Below are 18,838 nucleotides of genomic sequence, written 5' to 3' on the forward strand. Positions count from 1 at the left end.
TAGGTGACCTCTCAGAACAGAGAAAGTCCTGCGGGTCGCAAGGGAGGCAAAGGAAGTGGTCACCTGCGCTGGAACTCCTGGGACAAGCTTTAGTGGAGACTGCTCAAGCAGCTTCAAAATCCAGACTTCCGTCTCTCTGCAGCCATCAATCTGTCAAGGGACTTCAGCTAGAGGGAGGGAGGGAGGGAGCCCACCAGTGAAGGGAAGGTAACAGACGGTGGGAGCCGGAAGTAGGCAGTTAAGTCTAGGTTCGAGAGCGGACCGGATTTGGCAGCTCTCAGGTGCCGGCTTTGCGCGTTGTTCCTCCAGTTACTGGCAGCCTTTCAGGGCTCAGATCGGCCGAAGTTCCGGGATTGCGTTCCGGGCCTTAACGTGTTAAACTGTGGGAGTGGGGTTCGGAGTCCCTCCCTCCCTCCTTCGCGAATCAAGTGCCACCACCTCCAAGTCCACCAGGCTGGCACGCTAGGAGTTAAGTCTGCCCGCAATCTGCAAGACTGGAGCCAGAGATGGGGAGGAGGGGGGAAGGGGGGAGCAAGGAGATGGGGGAAAGCAGACTGCAGGGAGACAGCGCCAGGAACCCCCTCCCTAGGGACCTGGCCCCTGGGCCCCCAGCCCCAAAAGGGGCCCTGCCCTCCCCGGGGTCGCGCTCTCTTCCCCCGCCCTGCCTGCCCTCCACCCCCCGCCCTCCAGCTTTGTGTCCCCAGGAGGGTGGGCTGCAAGATTTCCAGCCAAGGCTTGGCTGCCTGCTCAGTTTTTCCAAACCCTCCAGTCGGAGAAGGCGGGAGTCCTGTCAGGATAAAAGTCCCTCCCCCCTGCCCCTGCCGGCCCCCTCGCCCAGCCTGGAGTTTCCTACCCCCGCAGCTTTTCCAAACTCCTTTCCCTTTCCGACCCTGGCCCCAGCGCCCCCAGCCCCACCTCTCCTGGCTCCCAAGTTCCAAGTTCAGGTTGGAGGGGGCCAGGTGGACTCCACGGTCTTAGGGAGGCGCTGGTAAAGCCTCGCTCTGCGGGCCGACCCTGAGACCTGCGGGGCGCCGGCCTGACTCCCAGCCCGGGCCCGCCCCATCCCAGGACTCGGTCTCTTGGCCACCTGGGAAGAAGGTGGCTCTCGGGGTCTCCCGCTCCCGGAAGGAGGCGGTGCTGGGGACGTCGGCACAGCTGGGCGGTAAGGTTGGTGCGGCAGATGCCAGGCCCTAAGGCAGGCTTCGAGGAGGGGCAGTGTTCCCAGCGCTGGCACGGCTCTGTCCAGAAAGTCTATTATATAATAATCACCATCTATCAGGAAGCCAGGCAGCTGGAGAGAGTGGGGAAGCCAGGATGCCCGGATCCGCGCCTCGTCCAGGGGCCAGAAAGGTGTCTCCACCCAAATAGGCACAGTGTAGGCACAGCCTAGCGGTCAGAGGATAGGGGGGTCCAGAGGCTAGTGAGGGGCGCTGGGCAATCTGGCTGCAGCCTCAAAAACCCCACCCTCAGAACTCTGACGGGCAGTGCCCCGAGCCAATGACTGAAGTCACTGTGGGGCTTGAGGTTAACCCTTTCTTGGGTCCTTAGTTGCTTCGGAGTACAGAGTCCCTTCCACAGAATTTCCCCCGAACGGCGCCTACCTGCTCGGGCTAGTGCACGCTGGAGAGGAGTGCGAGCATTATCTGTGCATTCTGATCACTCCAGAAACAGGAAGAAGGCTAATCTCAGATAACAGCAGTCCTGGGCGCCCTCTTCCCACCGTCCAAAAGTAAATTTTATTACAAGATGCGGTTGTGGGTAGAGTTTCCAGAAACAGCCTTGGGCAGCGTTGGCACAGCGACATGGTATCAGAAACGGGCACCTTCATGCAATTATATCCACGCCGCACTTTTACCGGCCAAAGCCGACGTGGACGCTCACTGGCACACCTGTGACATCCCTGGTCATGCCGCTACACACGGAAGCACGGTGGCTCCCCTAGTTGGCCAGTAGAGGGAGCCGCGCGATTCCAGCAAAGGGCTGCCGGCTCCCCTTCCCGGCTCTTTGGCTCCAGGGTTCCACCCAGAACTCGTGGCTACCCAAAGCTGGGCTCTGTATGCAGACCTGGAACCTACAATGGTGGAGTGAGTCACAGCCACACCCAGGAGAGCGCTCCACATGGCTGCTTCACAGGACATACCAGACACTCTTGGGTTTTATTATGTACTACATTAGAGACCCCTGCAACCCAGCCATCATTCCCCTTATATTGATTTAGGGACCTACTATGAACAGGACTTGTGCCAAAAGGGATCATAAGAAGGGCTGGGCTTGGTTGTGTATGCTTTTAATCCCAGCACTTGGGAAGCAGAGTGAATCTCTGAGTTCAAGTCCAGCCTGCTCTACACAGAGAATTCCAGGCTAGCCATGGCTATATGGTGAGACCCTGTCTCAAACAAAGAAGGCCAAGTGACTTGTCATTTGTATGGTGGGAGACAGATCTGCATAAAAAGCTGCAAGGTTCCTGTTTGTGAGCTGGTCCTCTGCCTGTGGTTAATAGTATACAGGAACCTTAGGGAGAGAAGAAACCCAACTTCACTGGTCTACTCTCCTAAGTAGAGGGATCACAGAGATCAGCAGCTCTGGGCTCAAGATTTTTGTTTTTCCTTTAAATGAAGATAGAGCTATATATAAAACAAAACCAAAATATTTCTATTAAAAAAATGGTCCTTGGGCATAGTGGTCCATTCCTTTAATCCTAGCACTCTGGAGGCAGAGGCAGGCAGATCTCTTAGTTCAAGGCCAGCCTATCTACAGAGAGAGTTTCAGGACAGCCAGGGCTACAGTACAGACACTGTCTCAAAATAACCAACCAAACAAAAACCAACCCAAGACATGGTCATGTGATAATGTACATGAAAGTACTCTGTAAATCATAATGTTATCACACATATATTTTACAGTTCTAGTCTCTCCACTTTCAGGATTTTTGTTTGTTTTTACTTATATTTTAGGTAGACTCGAATATTTGCTCAGTTTGAGCTTAGGTTCTATATATAGCTTAGGGCTGAGGGTGATCTTGAACTCCTGATCCTCCTGACTTCACCTTTCTTCGAGCTGAGGTTCTTCACTCAGGGATATGCCCTGTTCTCCTTCTGGATCTCCGGATCTTGTCCAGTGCCCAGCTCCTGGCACCATCCACCCATCCAGTCAGTATTCACTGAAGCCCTACTGTGACCCTGGCCAACACTCGAGTCCTTCGTACAAGAAACACAGACGGGTAGTTGTGGTCTGGGTTTTCAGAAATCTTGTGCCAGCCAGATGTACAGACAGGAGAAACAAGACACGGAGTCAGTACTCTGGACAGGTGAGCTGGGAACAGAAGAAACAGCTTGCTGGTGTCCTTTCTGAGGCAGTCAGTGCCTGTCTCTGGTTTATATCCATTCTAGGGGAAGGGGCATTGGGATAGAAGGGAAGTGTCCTGGGATAGGAGGACTTGAATTCTAGCCCTAGGTTCACTGCTTTCTAGTTGTGCAACTCTGAGTAAGGGCTTAAGTCACTCAAGCCTCAGTTTCTTCAACTGTGTAATGGGGCTATAACACCTTTCTTGTAGGTTTGTGGTGACTGTTGAGATAACATATGACATGTTTTTAGAAACTGCTTAGAATTTTTTTTTTCTCTCATGTGTCTACTGTCCCATAGGACATAGGTCGGTGTTTATATTTGTGTGTGTGCTGTGACTGTATGTGTGAAGCCTTCTGAGGTTAGGGAGAGTTTGAGAAGACAAAGGTTTCATTTCCTCAAACATTTTCTTAGCATCCAATTTGCACTGCTGAAGGTTTAATTGAAAAAAAAAATCAGTCTATGTCCTCAGGGGGAGGGGGGAATGCTCTCAGTGCATAATGGATGTGGGTGGGTACAATAAAGAGGGAAACGTGTGTGTGTGTGTGTGTGTGTGTGTGTGTGTGTGTGTGTGTGTGTGTGTGTGTCCAGGCAACTCCCACTCTTTCCAAGCCGTGCAGATAGGAGGGTAGGTTTTCAGACCTCTCCGTTGCCTCGGATGCTGTGGATCCTTCTCCTCCCTAGTCCTCAGGAATCGGGGGAGGAGAGGTGGCTTGAAGGCCCGTTCCGTTCCCCGCCCAGGGCCAACTGCCTCCTGCTAGCCGGTCGGGCGCCTTACCGAGTCAGACCACTGGGAGGCTGGGGGAGCCGGGTTGGGCGAGGAGTCGAGCGAGATGGGGGAGCTCTTATTTTGACAGGGGCCTCTCCCGGCTCTGGTATGAAGGCAGAAGGAGGCAGCCAGAGAGCCCCGATGCTTATTCAGGCTGGGGAGAGGAGCCGAGTGGAGGGGCGAGCGAGGCTCCGGCAGCGCAGGGGAGCCCGGGGAGGCGGCGGCGCGCGGCGGAGCCAGTGGCCGGACATGCCCCGGATCCGGGGCCGCTGCAGCACCGCCGCCGCCGGGAGCCAGCCGGCCGGACGCCCGCACGCCTGGGTCCCCTGGCGCCGCGCCGCCCCGGGGCTGCGACCTGGACCCTCGGCATTCGACCAACAATAAGCGCCTAGACAGCCCCCTCCCCGCCCCGCGCCCGCCGTCCCCGCGGGCCTCGGGGAAAGTGAAAGGAGGAGGCGAAGGAAGGAAGGAAGGGAGGAAGGAAGGAAGGAAGGAAGGGAGGAGGAGGAGGAGCAGGAGCGGCAACAGCCGGAGCCGTGAGGTTTGGGCCGAGACCCCAGCCCGGAGCCCCGGCCGGGCGGTGCGCTAGCTCTCCCGCCGCTGCCGGCGCCCAGGACCATGCCCCGCGGTTGGGAGGCAGGAACCCAGGCAACCAGAGCCTCCCGGATACCTGCTCGCGGGCCGGGCTGGTATTGAGATCAAGGCGTCCAGGATCAAAAGATCACCGCCTGCCCGCCTTCTCCGTGTCTCCACTGTCCTGCTGGAGGATCCCAGTCCACCCACCGACCCTGACCTGGTTATGGCGTCCAGCTCCGGCCTGGCGTGAGGACCCCCGACCGGTGCGAGGTGAGGGTCGGGTTGGGGCAGAGGGCTAAAGTCATGCCAGGCCAGCAGGAGCGCGCCAAGCGAGATCCAGTTTAAATTGGGGAGGGGAAGCTCAGTCTGATTGTCTCTTACGTTCTAGCACGCACCCCCGGGCTGTTTAGGAAGCGGGGGACTCCTCTTGGGTCATTAGAGGATATCCTTAGTTCCTCAACCAGGCTGGCAGCCTCGGTGCACCAGGAGAAGGGCTTAGGGGCAGCCAGGGGACCCTACTACCTTAGCTCAGAGAACAAGGCCGGCCTTGGGCCAGCTGGAGCAGGGAACTCGCCCTGGGGGCTTCTGGGAGATGTAGTCCCCCTCCCAGGCTCACTAACTCTGTGGGTCCCAGCACCCCTGCACTACTCCTCTGACTCGTAAGAGCCTCCTGCGGGAAGAGGGTTGGGACAAGGGGGAGAGCTGGGGTCATCCTTTGCCCCCAGGCACTGCCTCTCAGCCTTAGGAGCCTCCCCTGCCAAGGATTCTGAGTGGTGTGGGCTTGGCTGGGGGTGGGGCAGTCACACAGTCCCTTGGAGGTTTCCCTGTACTGCCTAGGGAAGGTGGCTCCTTCCTTGATCCGAAGGAGCTCGAGGGGAAGATGTGAGGAAGAGAAGACTTAGGCCTCCTGCATGGCTAGAGCATGGTCCTTTCTGAGGGCTGCTGGAATTTGGTTTCAGGAGACAGGGGGGTCTGGCCTTCCTTTTTCCCTCTTGGAGGCAGAGAAATAGAACATCCCTCAAAGCCTGGGAGTCTAGAGTGTGTCTTTCTACAGCAATGAAGCAAGGATTAGCTTCTGTCTGTCTGTCCAGCTTCCTTCCTTCCGGGTTTTTCTGACACCCCCTTCCTCCCTCCTCCTTCTGTCTGTCTGCTGCTTGGGGTATGTGTTCATGTCTTGTCTGGAGGACCTCTGCTTCAGGAGAAAGAGCGTGGTTTTAGGGGGGCTTCTATGTGTGTCTGAGCTCTGGAAAGGGGGGTCTATGCCCCCCCCCCTTGCTCCACCTCTCTCCCTCCGGCTGAACTGCTTGGTCCTCCCTGAGAATGTTGCCTGTATTGTATCTGCTACACCACCACCAATGCCAGTACTTACACTTCCAGCTCCCCTCCTCCTCAGCCTCTCCCGGGGGGTGGGTGGGTGGGGGGTGTGCGTGTGGGTGTCAGTCACCTCCCCGAGGCAGGAGTTCCTCTGCTGCTCCCCAGCTTTAGCTTGACTGCCTTCTCTGGTCAAGACCATGATTTCATGGCTCCAGGGGAAGAGCGTGCTCAGAGTCAGCTCTCAGGCCCCACACTTGGAAGCCTCGGGACAGCGTGAGAACGGGAGAAGCCGGTGGGAAGCGGGATTCTGGTACTAGGAAGGAAAACACTGTCTCCCTCAGGTGACCCACCTACCTGGCTTTGAAGGACCAGGGTTCTGGCCACCTCCCTGCAGGGGTTTCTTTGCTAAGCCCTGTTGCTCTTGCTTGGGATGAGGAGGAGGGCTCACGGGTGGTGGCTCCCAGAAATCTGGAGTTAGAGCATCAGTGCTCACTCAAAGTACACCTAGCACCCACGATTGGTTAGCAAGTTCCAGGTACCTGGATTATGCTGAAGCCTTAGGCTGGGGGGGGGGTTCAACTTCAATAACCGTGCAGGGCAGTAGCTGGATGGGCAGAGACCTAGTGGGTGGCAGGGTGGTACTGTCGACTCAGCAAGGGCCAGAATGCCTGGCACCTGCTTTAGATTAAAGGAAATGAGGTACAAAGGGGCAGCCGGCTGCCTTTGGTGGGGGCTGGCTGCCTTTGGTGGGGGCTGGCTGCCTTTGGTGGGGGCCGGCTGCCTTTGGTGGGGGAAGTGGCTAGGATGGTACTCCAGGGAGCCCTGGAGTCGGGTGGGGAGTGGAGGCAGCAGCCTTGCTGGCAGCATAAGTGGAGGGAGCCAGCAGTCACCCTGCAGCCGCTCACCCAGGGAACCTTGAGATGAGTTGCTGAGGGTACCCTCGCCGCCCTGCCTCTGGCGCTGCCTCAGGCTGAGGTTCTGTCCCAGCGCCCTGGGGCGGCTCTAGGGAGCCAGAGTGTCTGTGTCCAGTCTTCCTGGGATCAAAGAAAGCCCAGTAGGGGGTGGGGGTGGGGGACTGATGTAGCCCCGATGCCATGTTTACTTTGCTTGAGCTTTCTCCATCCATTGGTGATAGTGAGGTACCTGAAGAGCCTGGGCACCCAAGGATGACAGGGAGATGGCATCCCTTGCTTCCTTGTACCAAAGCCCTGGGCACTGCCCGGGTGCTGACCGGGGAGGGGGAGGGGACAGAGGGGGGGATGGCACCGTGGGAAAGTGGGCAGCCGTGGGAGCAAAGCGGTACAGGCTGGGTGCCCCAGGCAGGAAGCCTCTGCCAGGCCCGCTCTCCCTGGGGTGGGGCTGGCTGTTCCAGGGACTGGCTCAACCTGTTGAACGCCTGGCTGCTGTAGCTTGGCATCTGTACCCCTGCTTGCCAGCCCCAACAGCTGCCCACCCATAGCCACACTGTGCTCACTGCCCCCAGGGATCTGAAGAAAGGCTCAGATTCATCCAAGGAGCTTGGTAGGGGCTCCTTCCATGGCTGGGGATTTCTTCCAGGGATTACTAAGTTTTCCCAGCTCTGGACCTCTGAGTTCCAGAGCTGGGACTGGAGGGCTGGGGTTGGGGTGGGCCAGGGCCAGGGCCAGGAACTGAGAGGATGGGTGAAGAGGATCGGATCGTAGCCCTGAAGCTTCAGAGCTGCTTGTAGCATGTCACTTGGATGGGTGGCCCTGAAGGCAGCCTGGAGTTACAGCCTGGAATTTCCTCTGCCGGGTGCCAGGGCCAGGCCTCTAAAACCCCACCCCCAGCCTGGCCTGACCTCCCCTCTCTCCCTCTCTCCCTCCCTCCGTCCCTCCCTCTGTCTACTTTCCCTGAAGGTTGGGGGAGGGGCAGTGAGGACATTCTGGCTACCAAGGAGAGGTGACTTCCTAGGTGTGAGGGTACTCACGGGAAACTGAGGCAGTTTCTCATGAAGACTCCTAGGGAGGAGATGTTCCCCGAGTGTGGGGACCGTTGTCTCCTACTGCCTCTTGACCCTTACTAGCTAGGGAAGCAGAGCCAAGGCACTATTCTGGAGAGAAGGCTGATCACCTTGTTCTGTGGGTAGGTAAGAGGTGTGGTGGCTTCTTATTTTCAGTCCTGAAGGGGAGTGGAGGCTCCGTTTGGGTCCTGACTTTACCTGTCAGTGGCAAAAGCCCGTGGAGGCCTTTCCTTTGCCCTCTGTCCAGCAGGCAGGGCCCTCCCCTGTTAGTTCTAGACCAACTGCTGCTCCTAACTTAGCCCTTTATGGGTCCCCTTCCCCGGAGGGCTGAACCACCTCTGTTGGGCCCTGGACTCCTCCTGGGGCTGGTACCTCCAAGCTGGCCTGTTCCCTTCCCCCCCCACCCCTCCCTCCCCAGCTTCAGGAATGGCCCTGAATCCAGCATTTCCAGCATTTCGAAACCGGGATTGTTTTGTAATCCTGAGTGCTTCCCTGCCTGCCGCCCCTCTGACTCCCCTCCCCACGCCCGCGACTGTCTCAGAATTTGACTTTCCCCTGTACCTTGCTTGAGGGACTCCACTGGAACACACACTGTGCCACTTTGTATGCGGTGGCTCTGCGTGTGTCCTGGAGTGGGTGTGTCTGTGTCAGTAGTTCTCGGTGACTGGCTGATGTCTGGCTGTTCCTGAGCTCTCGTGGGTTGTCTCTGAATATGTCACTCTTACACACACAGGTCTTAAGGAAAATCTGGGCTATTTTTAGGAGGTGCCTTGAAAGTGTGTCTGCGTGTCTCTCACTTGTGTGTGTCTGGGGGTTCTTTCTGAGGAGTGCGCTGGAGGTGTGTCTCTGATGTGTGCTTACGTTCTGCATCTGTTCCGCCTCCTCCTCCACCCCGGGAACATGTCTGGGGGGGTGTAGTCACAGGTCTCCTGCAGCTCCCTGGGACGTGGAGTCCTCTGCCCTTTGATAGGGGAGGTTTCCTGGAGTGAGGCCCAAGCTTCTGGCGGCTCTGAGGCCTTGGAGAGAGAGTGGTGGGGTGGGGAGCCGCTGGGATAAACTTGCCAGGGGCTGGTCCCTCTCTCTCTGTCCTTGTATGCCAGCAGCACCAGGCAACCCTGTGTCCCGAGGGTGTAGTGATGACTTGTAAAGGGGGCCTAGGGTCTAAAGGGACATGCTCCTTCCACCTCTAGGGTCACTTCCTTCGTTAGAGCCCAGGAACTATCAGTCACACTTTACCTGGGAGTTTGGTGGTGAATTTCAGGTTCAGAAAACATGACTTCTTCACTCACAGCTGCTTAACAAAACAAGCTCAAAATTTAATCCCAAGCAAAAGGCAGAGGGGCTGGAATCCAGGCATTTGGGGTGGACCGGTGTAGCCTTGGTCCAGGGAAGTTCTTACCGCTGTCTAGCTTCATTACCTCCTACCTACTGTGGGTCAGGTTTTTCAGGAGGGGAGATTCAGAATGTTTTGGTGTTTGTTTGTTTGTTTGTTTGTTTTTGTTGTTGTTGTTTCCTCTGGCTAGATCCTGAGTGTTGACAGCATGAAAGCATATTTAAGTTGGTGGGGGATATATAGTCCCTGGGAAGTTCCAACTCCTCTCTAGGACTCACTTTCCTTTCCTGTCTTAGAATCTCAGACCGTAACTGAATGCTTTTCTGAAAGTACATGCCAAGGTCAGTGTGGAGGAAGATGGGTAGGGGATATTTGTATGAGTGGAGGGCCTATGGAGCAGCATCTGGAGGTAGGCATAGGATAGGCTTTCCCTGTCCCCTCCAGTGGCCTCTGGTCCCCAGTGCCGTGGGAGGAAGGGAGGAGTAGAGGCCCATGTTGGTACAGTGCTCAGTGACCCAGCAGGAGGAGGGCCTTGGCAAGGAATTTTCAGTTTGTTTCTCAATCTCTGTCTCTGAGACATGCACACAGGCACGTCACTGCAGACACCTTAGGGAGCTGAGTCTAGGAAAGTCACCTAGATGGTGGTAGGGCAGGGTGGTGCAGATGGAACCACATGGAGACAGCCTCCTTCTGGTGGGCACATTGTGCTACCTAGCCCCGTCCCTAGAAGCTGGGTGCAGCCCGTGGTCCCTCCCCCATTTGAGCCAAGGAGCGATGCAGGCTGCAGAGGGTTAAGTCTGGTTGGCAGGGACACCCCCCCCCCCCCCAGTGCAGCAAGAGAGAGGGAGGGGGGGTGGTTAGCAGCTTGCTCTAGTTGGCGTCTCTCCCAGAATTCTTCGGAAAAGAACTCCCCTTTGACCCCCAGTACAAACTGAGCCCAGCCACCAGCCTCCCTCCTGCTCTGGGAGCCTCACTCAGGGCCTGTTACTAAGCTGCTAAACCTTTCTCACCCCAGGCCCTGGTACCTAGATCAGGTCCCTAGGACTCAGGGGACCAGCCTTGTAGACCAGGAGACCACATAGGTATCTAGGAACCTAAGCCCTTTCCCCTGCCACAAGTTAACCTGGGGGTGACTGGTTCTGGAAGCTGGGATCCTTGGGCCTCCTCCACCCCTCCCCCCAGGTCCTCAGGCCAGGTCGTGGGAGTCCTCCACCCCTCCCTCTCTCTGTGGGGCCAAGCTCTCAGGGAACTAACTCTGAGATCGTCCAGTGCCTTCTCCTTCCTGCTTCCAGGACAGGGAGGGGGGTGGTGGTAGTATGGTGTGGTGGGGCAGCTGGGGCAGCCCTGGCTCCTGGCCAATCCACAGAAAAAAAAAGGGGGGGGGGTTTGAGCAACTCTGAGACTTCCTAGAGCTGTAGGTCGTCTGTAAATTACGGCAGCGGGGACGGGGGAGGGGGGGCCGGGGGGCATGCTAGGGTTGGGGTGCTGGGAGGATCAGGGGCATAGGTTACTGGCCAGGGACTTTTAGCTGTGACCCTCTCTCCACAGGGAGCCCCCATTCCAGACCACACCCCTGAGCCTGAACCTGACACACATTATTCAGAGGTGAGCGGGTCCATGTCCTTGTGTGTGTGTGTGTGTGTGTGTGTGTGTGTGTGTGTGTGTGTGTGTGTGTGTTTGGCCTTCCCATCCCTGTCTGCAGTGGCCCCATCTTTCTTGCTTAGCCAGCCTCCTGCTTGACTTGTTTTTGAGCTCCCTCCTCCTGGCTTTCGGCCCTGGCTTCTCGCAGCCCCCTCTGTCTCTGGGTGGGTAAAGAGCCTTCAACTTAGAATACTGTTGGGGTAAAGGGTATGCTGGACAGGGAAGGGTTAAAGCTGGAGCTAGTGAAAGTTCTAGGCCTTTTCTCAGCCTCTTTCCCTGGTGGGAAGTGGGAGACTCAGCTCTGTCGACCTGGAGGGCAAGGTAGATTTTCTGGTTGTCCCAATTCCTTGTCCCCCGCTCCTTGACTTTGGCCTCTACTGGTTGAGTCAAATCCAGGGTGGCCACTGGCCACCAGCCACCACCGTAGTGTGGTTTCTGCTGCCCTGGCTCTCCATAGGCATGCACACACTAACCACACACACACACACACACACACACACACACACACACACACACACACACACATTCCCTCCTCCCTCCCCTCCCTCCTTACTTAGCAACAACTCTGAATTCACAACAAACACTCCTGTGAGCTCCTGTCTGGTTAGGGAAAGCCTGGGGAAGGGAAGGACAGACAGGGAGGAGCAGCCTCTTTTTCCTGGACTGTCCTCTGGAGGGAGAACTTCTAGCTCCTTCTCCTAATACCCCCCAACTTTCCCTGCTGGAGGCCACTATCCTTAGGGCGGAAGTGGCCCTGCTTCCACCTTGGGCAGTGAAAAAGTGGAGAGCAATGGGATAGGTGGGTTGGGAGGGGGTCTTGGACTTCAGCCTTCTCTGGAAAGTCCCACTTGACCTTTGACTCCCACCTGGGGCTTGGCGGGGGCGGGGGGAGGGGGGAGTGAGGGAGAGAGCAAGGCTTCTCATAGCCTTGGGCGTCTCAGCAGGAGCCTGTGCTAGAGCACTGGAACGTGCCTTGCGACTTTGCTGACTTTGTTAGGGACCTGGATAGGTGAGGAGGTAACGGATTGGGGGTGGGTGGGGTTGGGGAGGCCCAAGAACTTTGCTCTCCGAGAGCTCAGGCCTGGCCCAGCAGGGCACCTGTGCAGAGGCCGCAGGGTTCAGGACTCTGATCTCTTCCCCAGGCATGGACTGTGGCCTTTAGTGCGGGACCTGGTACCCATCAGACCTAGAGGTAGGGTGAGAGGGTGCATGGGATGAAGGCCAGACCTGACTGTGCCTGCTGTGAGGGACCGACTCCATGCAGCATCTGTACAGGCAGGGCCTTGGCTAAGAACCCAATTGCTGGAGTGGTGAGCTTCCTTCCAATCCTGGTCTTGTAATGGTGGGCTGTGTATCTTGGGCAAGCTACTTTAACTTTTCTTTCTTGCAAAGAGGGAATAATAAAAGGGCTTTCTAAGCCAGGCATGGGAATTCCAGTAACTGAGAGGTAGAGGCAGGAGGATCTCTTCAAATTTGAGGTCATTCTTCAAGTTGGAGGCCATTCTGGGTTACGGTGTGATGATACCCAGTCTCAAACAGACAAGCAGACCAGCGAACTCCAAACACCCCAAGAATATAGAAATAAATAAAGTATTTTCCAAGGCTATGGTGATAGAAGAGCCTGCCTGTAGTTCCAACCATTTAGTGGCTGAGGAAGGAATCTCTCCCCACCCCCATCCCCCCCACCTCCGTCTTTGGGAGTTCAAGGCCAGCCTAAGTAACATAGTAAGACCTTATCTCAAAAAATAATAAGAAAAGGCTAAACTAGGGATGTAGTTAGGTTAATAGAATGCTTACTTATCACGCATGAAGCTTTGAGTTCAAGCCTAGTACAATATCAACTGAGTGTAAACCAGGTATGGAGGTACAAACCTATAAACCCAGCAATCTTTTTTTTTTTTTTGTTTTTTGTTTTGTTTTGTTTTTCGAGACAGGGTTTCTCTGTGTAGCTTTGTGCCTTTCCTGGAACTCACTTGGAAGCCCAGGCTGGCCTCGAACTCACAGAGATCCGCCCGGCATAATCCCAGCAATTTTAAGGTAGAAGCAGGAAGGTCATGAATTCAAGACCATTCTTAGCTGCATAGTAAATTGTTTCTTTGTTGTTGTTGTTTTGTTTGTTTTATGTTTCTCTGTAACAGCTCTGGCTATCCTGGACCTCCTCTAGAGACCAGACTGGCCTGGAATTTACAGAGATCCGCCTGCCTCTGCCTCCTCAGTGAGTGCTGATCCAGATTAAAGGTGTGCACCACCAGCTCCCAGCTTGTTTTAGTGTTTTGAGGCAGGATCTCGCTTTGTAGACCAGGCTGGCCTTGACCTCACAGAGCTCTGCTTGCCTCTGTTTTGGGATTAAAGTCACGGGCTACCACAGCGGGCGAGATTCACCTTGTTACCTCAGTTTCCCCCACTGTTTGTTGGTGCTGGCTGAGGCTGTGACTGCAAGTTTTGTAGTTGCCTTTGGACCTGGAAAAAAGACTTGCTTGGGTTCTGGGGACCCCCCCTCTCCCTATGGCCTTGCCCTTGAATTTCTGGGCCCAGCCCTCCTCCCTCCCCCGAGATGTTTGTTTGCTTTAGTTTGGGGGCCCCTCCCACCATCCAACCCCTGCTGCTCTGTTCTTTCATCAGACTGAAGGAGACACTGTCCTTAAATGGCTTCCACGGCCTCCTTCTCTCTTTCCTAGTCTAGGAGTCAGGGACCTTCCGTAGGGAGAAGTAAGGCATTGTGGAGCTGTGATGTGGATGACGGTGGTTAGGCCTGCTCAGGGCTTAGGGGTCCTTCCTGAACACTTTCTGAACATGGAGGGGCCCTGCCTGGGAGATGGGGTGAGCATGTCAGCACCTCACGGAGAGGCAGGGAAGGCTAGCCTCAAGCCCAGAAGGAGAGCAAGGGCATGTCATTGTCCCTGATATCATGGGGGGATGCCCCTGGAATCTTTCCCTAGTGTCTCAGCAGGGGAGACTGGGAGTGTCAGTGGGTGACCAGGACTCTCTAAGATCCTGGGGTAGGGCTGGGATGGTAGGGGATGGAGCTTGGGAACCTTTGGGTGAGGAGCATGGAGGAGATGGCAGGGCTAGATCACCCGCAGAAGAAAGGATCTAAGCAGACAGGTGGTTAGTATCTTCTGGGGCTTAAGAAATGGGAGCCCTGGAATAGCAGGGCTCCTGGGTCTGAGGTCTGGGCTTGGCTAGCAGGTGCCCACTGTGGCTTTGGACTAGGAGGGATGGGCTAGAGCCCCCAGGCTGCGCGCGCTACCCTCCTCCTGGGACAGAGAGGACTTCCCTTTCCCTGTGGGCTTGGGAGGGGAGGGCTTATCTGCCTGTGCCATCGTGCTTAACTGTTGAGCTGGCGATGTGTCCTGTGCCAGCCTCTGGGGCTGCTCCTTGGGCAGGCTGGGGCTATTTTTGGGAACGGGCTGGGGCTCTGGGGCTGGTTTCAGATGTTCCAATGTGAACAGGAGAAAATGGAACAGATGGCTGAAGGGTTCTGATCAGCGGGTCCTGCTGGGAACAGGATTATTTTTAGGACCTTGTTAACCCTTTATGGGCTTGTGGGCCCCCCTCCCTGAGAGGTATAGCCCTTTCTGGTTGAGAAGAGAATGGAGCTTCCTCCTTGGGCCCTCCTGTCCTCTAGAACACTACTTGTCCACTGTGCCTTCTCTCTAAGACCCTCTCTACTGTCTAAAGAGAGCCATGGCAAGAGAGTACACGCACACTTCCTCCTGGCTCAACCCTGCATGTATCGCCAAAGGGGTCCGTCAGCCTGGAGGGGTACAGATCACTAGAAGGGAAGTCCCCCTTCACTCTCCTCCTGGGTAAGACCTGAGGCTAAGAGCTAGGGATAGCGGCTCTCTCTACATTCCTGTTCTGGGTTGGAGAAAGTTGGGGAACTCAGGGGTGCTTAGGGGCCATGTTAGTAGAGTGGACAAACTTCTTCTTCACAGAGAGCAAAGAAAAGCCATGTCCCTGTGTAACACCAAAATGATGCCCATGGGCCCTGCTTGCCTGAATACTCATAGAGTAAATATCTAGATGGTGCTTCTCATTACAGATGTACCTTTATGACATGCCACATTCGTGGGTACTGTGTTAGCAAAGAGAGATTGCCCAAGGGACTTTGCTGAGGGCTAATGTATCATAGACATTTTTAGGTGGTTTCTGCTAATATCTCACTTTGTAATTTTGCTTGTGAGTAAACTGAGGCTCAAGGGGATGAAGAGATGGACAATGTTCTACAGTTTAGAAGTGGCACGATGTGACTGGCATTCTATCTGCCCAACTACAGAGCAGATTCTCATTCTGTTGGCCCCCATACCCACCAGGGTCCCAACCCTGGTCAAGGCTGCAGTGGGCATCAGACCTTCTCAGAGGGAAGGTTTATGGGATGGGTGTGGGAAAGAAGGCCTTGGGGCAGGGGACCTTGCCTGTCACTGTTCACAGTCCTGTAAGCCCTCCTGGCCTGAGGGCGCCAGGGCTGACACTAGAGACCTAGTTTGGCCTTCCTGTCTGCCCTGCAGGAGGATCACAGGCATACATCCGGTCTCATCACCCCACCCCCACTCGCCCAGGCCCAGAAGCCCCTGCTTCCTGGAGGGTCATGGCCATCTGCATGACGATGTAGACGGGGCTAGATAGTCATCCAGGTACTGCTGGTGCCAAGAGCTTGGGCCAGGCAGGCAAGGCCGGGTTGGAAGATGTGTCTGCCTCTGGCTGTACCTGGGGGAGAGAGCCGAGTGTGGCAGGCAGGCAGGCTTTGGGCGAGGTCCTGCCCGTGGTGTGTGCCAGCCGCCTGCCCGCACTCCACTCCTCCCACAATGGCCCCATTGTTCCCAGTAGCCAGGCAGTTTGGAGGAGGTTCCTCGGCCACCCATGCCCCCCTAAATAGGGGCCAGATTAACCCCTTGGGAGACAGGACCAGGTGAAGGCCCCCAGGAAGCTGCTTGGCTCATTTTTTCCCCCATTGTAGGAGTACTAGTTTAAGAAGTCATTCCCTAGCCACACAGCAACAGGCCACCTCCTGAAATTGGGATCTCCCATTAGGGAGAAGTAGCACCTAGACCCTCTCCTACCCCCACTCTGGTGCAGGTGCCAGGGGGCAGGAAGTGCCAGTGGAGTGGCAGTGGAGTCCAGATATATTTGGGCAGAGGGGCTAATTCCAGCCACTGCCCGTCTGCTGTACTGGTTCCTGAACTCCTTTCCTTCCTGTGAAACCAGAGCTGGGCTGGGCCTAGCTCAGGATTTCGGTGGATTTAAAGAGGCAGCGCCATCCCTGCCAGCCTGGCTTCCTCTCCCCCTCCCCAGATAGGGTCTGGGGCAGAGCGGTCTAGAGGACTTTGAGCACCTCCTTTGCCCCGGGCTAACCCCTGGCCCTGGCCTCAGTCAGGGTACTAGGCTTCTGGCACTCCTCTCTCCCAGAGCCTTGGGCGGGTGGGGTGGGCGGGGGTGGGCTGTGGTTTCCTGTGTTGGCTGTTTGTGCCTGGCCCAGAGTGCCCGCTGCCTGCCTGGGCTTCCTGCCCTGTCTTGTTTCCTAGTGCCCCCCCCCTCACCCCTCTCCCTAGTGGGAGGGAGTAGCTAGGGATTGGGCAGCAGTCTTTTGGGGGCATCCTACTCACTGCCAGGGCATGATTGCTTCCTGAGGTCTGGACTCACGGTAATGGCTGACAGAGTCGGGAGAAGTGGGGTGGACTTAGGCCTGTTCCGGCAACAACGCCACTTGTCCCCACAGGCTCCAGAGGGACAGTGGTCCAGAAAGAGTAGAGCAGAAAGAGTCTCCCACAGGCACTCTGTGCAAAGGTCCTGCACTGCGGAGGATCCGCAGACTACATGGTCCTGCAGGGTTAGGAGTGTCTGACCTTACCCTGGGGTTATAGGTGGGGCAGGCTGGCTGGGAACTCCCAGGTAAAACCTCCCAAGCAAAACTGTTTATTTGCATGGACTCCTGGGAGGGGAGTTTTGCTAGGAACCTAGGTCAGGGGACCCCAACCCCCCAATCCTGGAAGTCCCCACCTAGAGGGTCCCTGTCAGAATAACACCTGGGGTCCTTGAGCTGCACTCTAAATCCCCGACCTCCCCACCCGGCTGAATCACCACCTCAGGGAGAGGGAGTAACTTGAGTGCTGGAAGAGCGTTTCTGAGGACCAGGGGGTCCTGACACCCAGGAGAAAGGGGAATTGGGACATTATCTTGGGAGTTGAATCTTCCCTCAGCCAGAGGCCAAGGACCCTGTCCCCTTGTATCACATTTTCTTTTCTGAAAGTCTCTGTTTACCACATGTGGGGACATGGGTCCTCCAAAGCTTTTCCTCACTCTTCGTTTTCTTGGTCTTTCTAAGATTGTTCATAGGTCCTCTCTCTGATAAAGTGCTTGTTCTACTGATGATGTCACTGGCCCTGAAGTAAAACATATTTTGTTTGGTGCTGGTGGTGCTGGTGCTGGTGGTGCTGGTGCTGGTGGTGCTGGTGGTGGGTGAGTGAGTGAAAGAGAGATAGCATCTCATACTCAGCCCTAGGTGACCTGGAATTTGGTATGCAGCCTGGGCTAGCCTTGAAATCACAGAAAGCCAGCCCATTTCTACCTCTCAAGTGATAGGATTGAAGGTGTAAACCACCATACCCAGGCATAGATATTTATTTTGTAGAGAGTCTTACAGTAAGATTTACTGTAGCGAGAGTCTGATTGTGGGGCTCCTTGTGTAGCTTGTGCTGATCTTGAAGCCTCAGAAAGCATCCTGCCTCAGTTTCCTGAACTCCAATGCCTCGCTTCCCTGAGATGGTTATGAGCAGGTCAGAAAGACCTGTGGGCTGTCTGGTCTGGTCTGGTCAAGCAGACTCTTGGCATGAAAACAGGCAGATTGCTACTGGGTGTATGAATGCCTGCCCAACTGGGGGACAGTTGTGTTAAACAGGGCTGGAGTCTCTGACCATGGAGCCTTCCTTGACTCCCTCCTCCAACTGGGATTGTCTCACTAACCCCTAATCTGTGGCCTACCCTTATTTTACACAGTGGAGTCAAGTGACCCCACTTCAGGCTTTTTGTTCTAGAAGCTGGTTAAGTCTCTCAAAGCTGGCCTGGATCCTGTCTCAGCCTCCCAAGTACAGGGACCGCAGGCCAGTGCCCACCGTGCCTGGCCCCAGCTCCCTTGTCTCAGCTCCTTTGCTCCAGGCACATTCTCATGGGCTGGCTCCCGGGCCTTTTACTCAGGTGACTTGCACCTGCTCCCTGTTTGTGAACATGTCACCTCTCCCCACTCTTAGAGCATTGTGTTCCCAAAGCTCCAGCCTTTCCTGACGGGCCACATCTCCAGGGGCTTCTGGCCTGGGGTCAGGACAGCTCCTTGTTCACTCAGTGCTTAAGCATCGCCCTGCCAACCATCGTTCCTCCTGCCTCCCAAGGCTGCTCTACATGTTTCAAGTGTCATCTGGGATCAAGGAAGAGGGGTCTTTGGGAGCTAGGACCAGCTCTTGAAGGGCAGACAGGGAGATGTGAGATGGGAAAGTCCTGACTCATCTGTACTTGACTCAGCTTGCCTTGCAGCTGGGTGGGAGCAGGAGGTGGAGTCCTGGGGGGCACGTTTAAGATTCACTGGGGGCGGGCACTGAAGAGAATTCCTGACAGCTCCTCCCTGGATTATTATACTGTTTTTTGTTTTTTCTTTCCTCTGTACGGTAGCTTTTCAGGGAAGGTTTTGAGACAAAGTCGTGCTAGGTAGTTTAGTCTGTTCTGGAACTCACTCTGTAACACAGGTTGGGTTTGAACTTGTGATCCTCCTGCTTCAGCCTCCCAAGTGCTAAGATTACAGGTGTGAGTCACCATGCCAAGGTGACTCATTCCAGTTTTTGAGACCCTTAACCGAAAGTAGTAGATGGCCTTTGCCCTGCCCATTCCCAAC

General features: G+C 55.7%; 1 protein-coding gene across 4 annotated transcripts in view; it reads left to right on the forward strand.

Moving 5' to 3' along the window:
* The first annotated feature begins 653 nt into the window (after positions 1–653).
* Bcl9l (BCL9 like) overlaps positions 654–18,838 on the forward strand; it is a 35,312-nt gene continuing 17,127 nt past the window's right edge. Inside the window, exons 1-2 of one of the 4 annotated variants that reach the window (XM_052758136.1) lie at positions 654–4,957; positions 10,864–10,920. The gene's annotated coding sequence lies outside the window, so the exon portion shown is untranslated. The remainder of the gene's footprint in view (positions 4,958–10,863; positions 10,921–18,838) is intronic. The other 3 variants (XM_052758152.1, XM_052758145.1, XM_052758159.1) reach the window with 3 other exon arrangements.

The sequence above is a fragment of the Peromyscus californicus genome, unplaced genomic scaffold (assembly GCF_007827085.1).
Source record: "Peromyscus californicus insignis strain IS unplaced genomic scaffold, ASM782708v3 Scaffold_11__1_contigs__length_118956290, whole genome shotgun sequence".
In the NCBI taxonomy this organism is placed as follows: domain Eukaryota; kingdom Metazoa; phylum Chordata; class Mammalia; order Rodentia; family Cricetidae; genus Peromyscus; species Peromyscus californicus.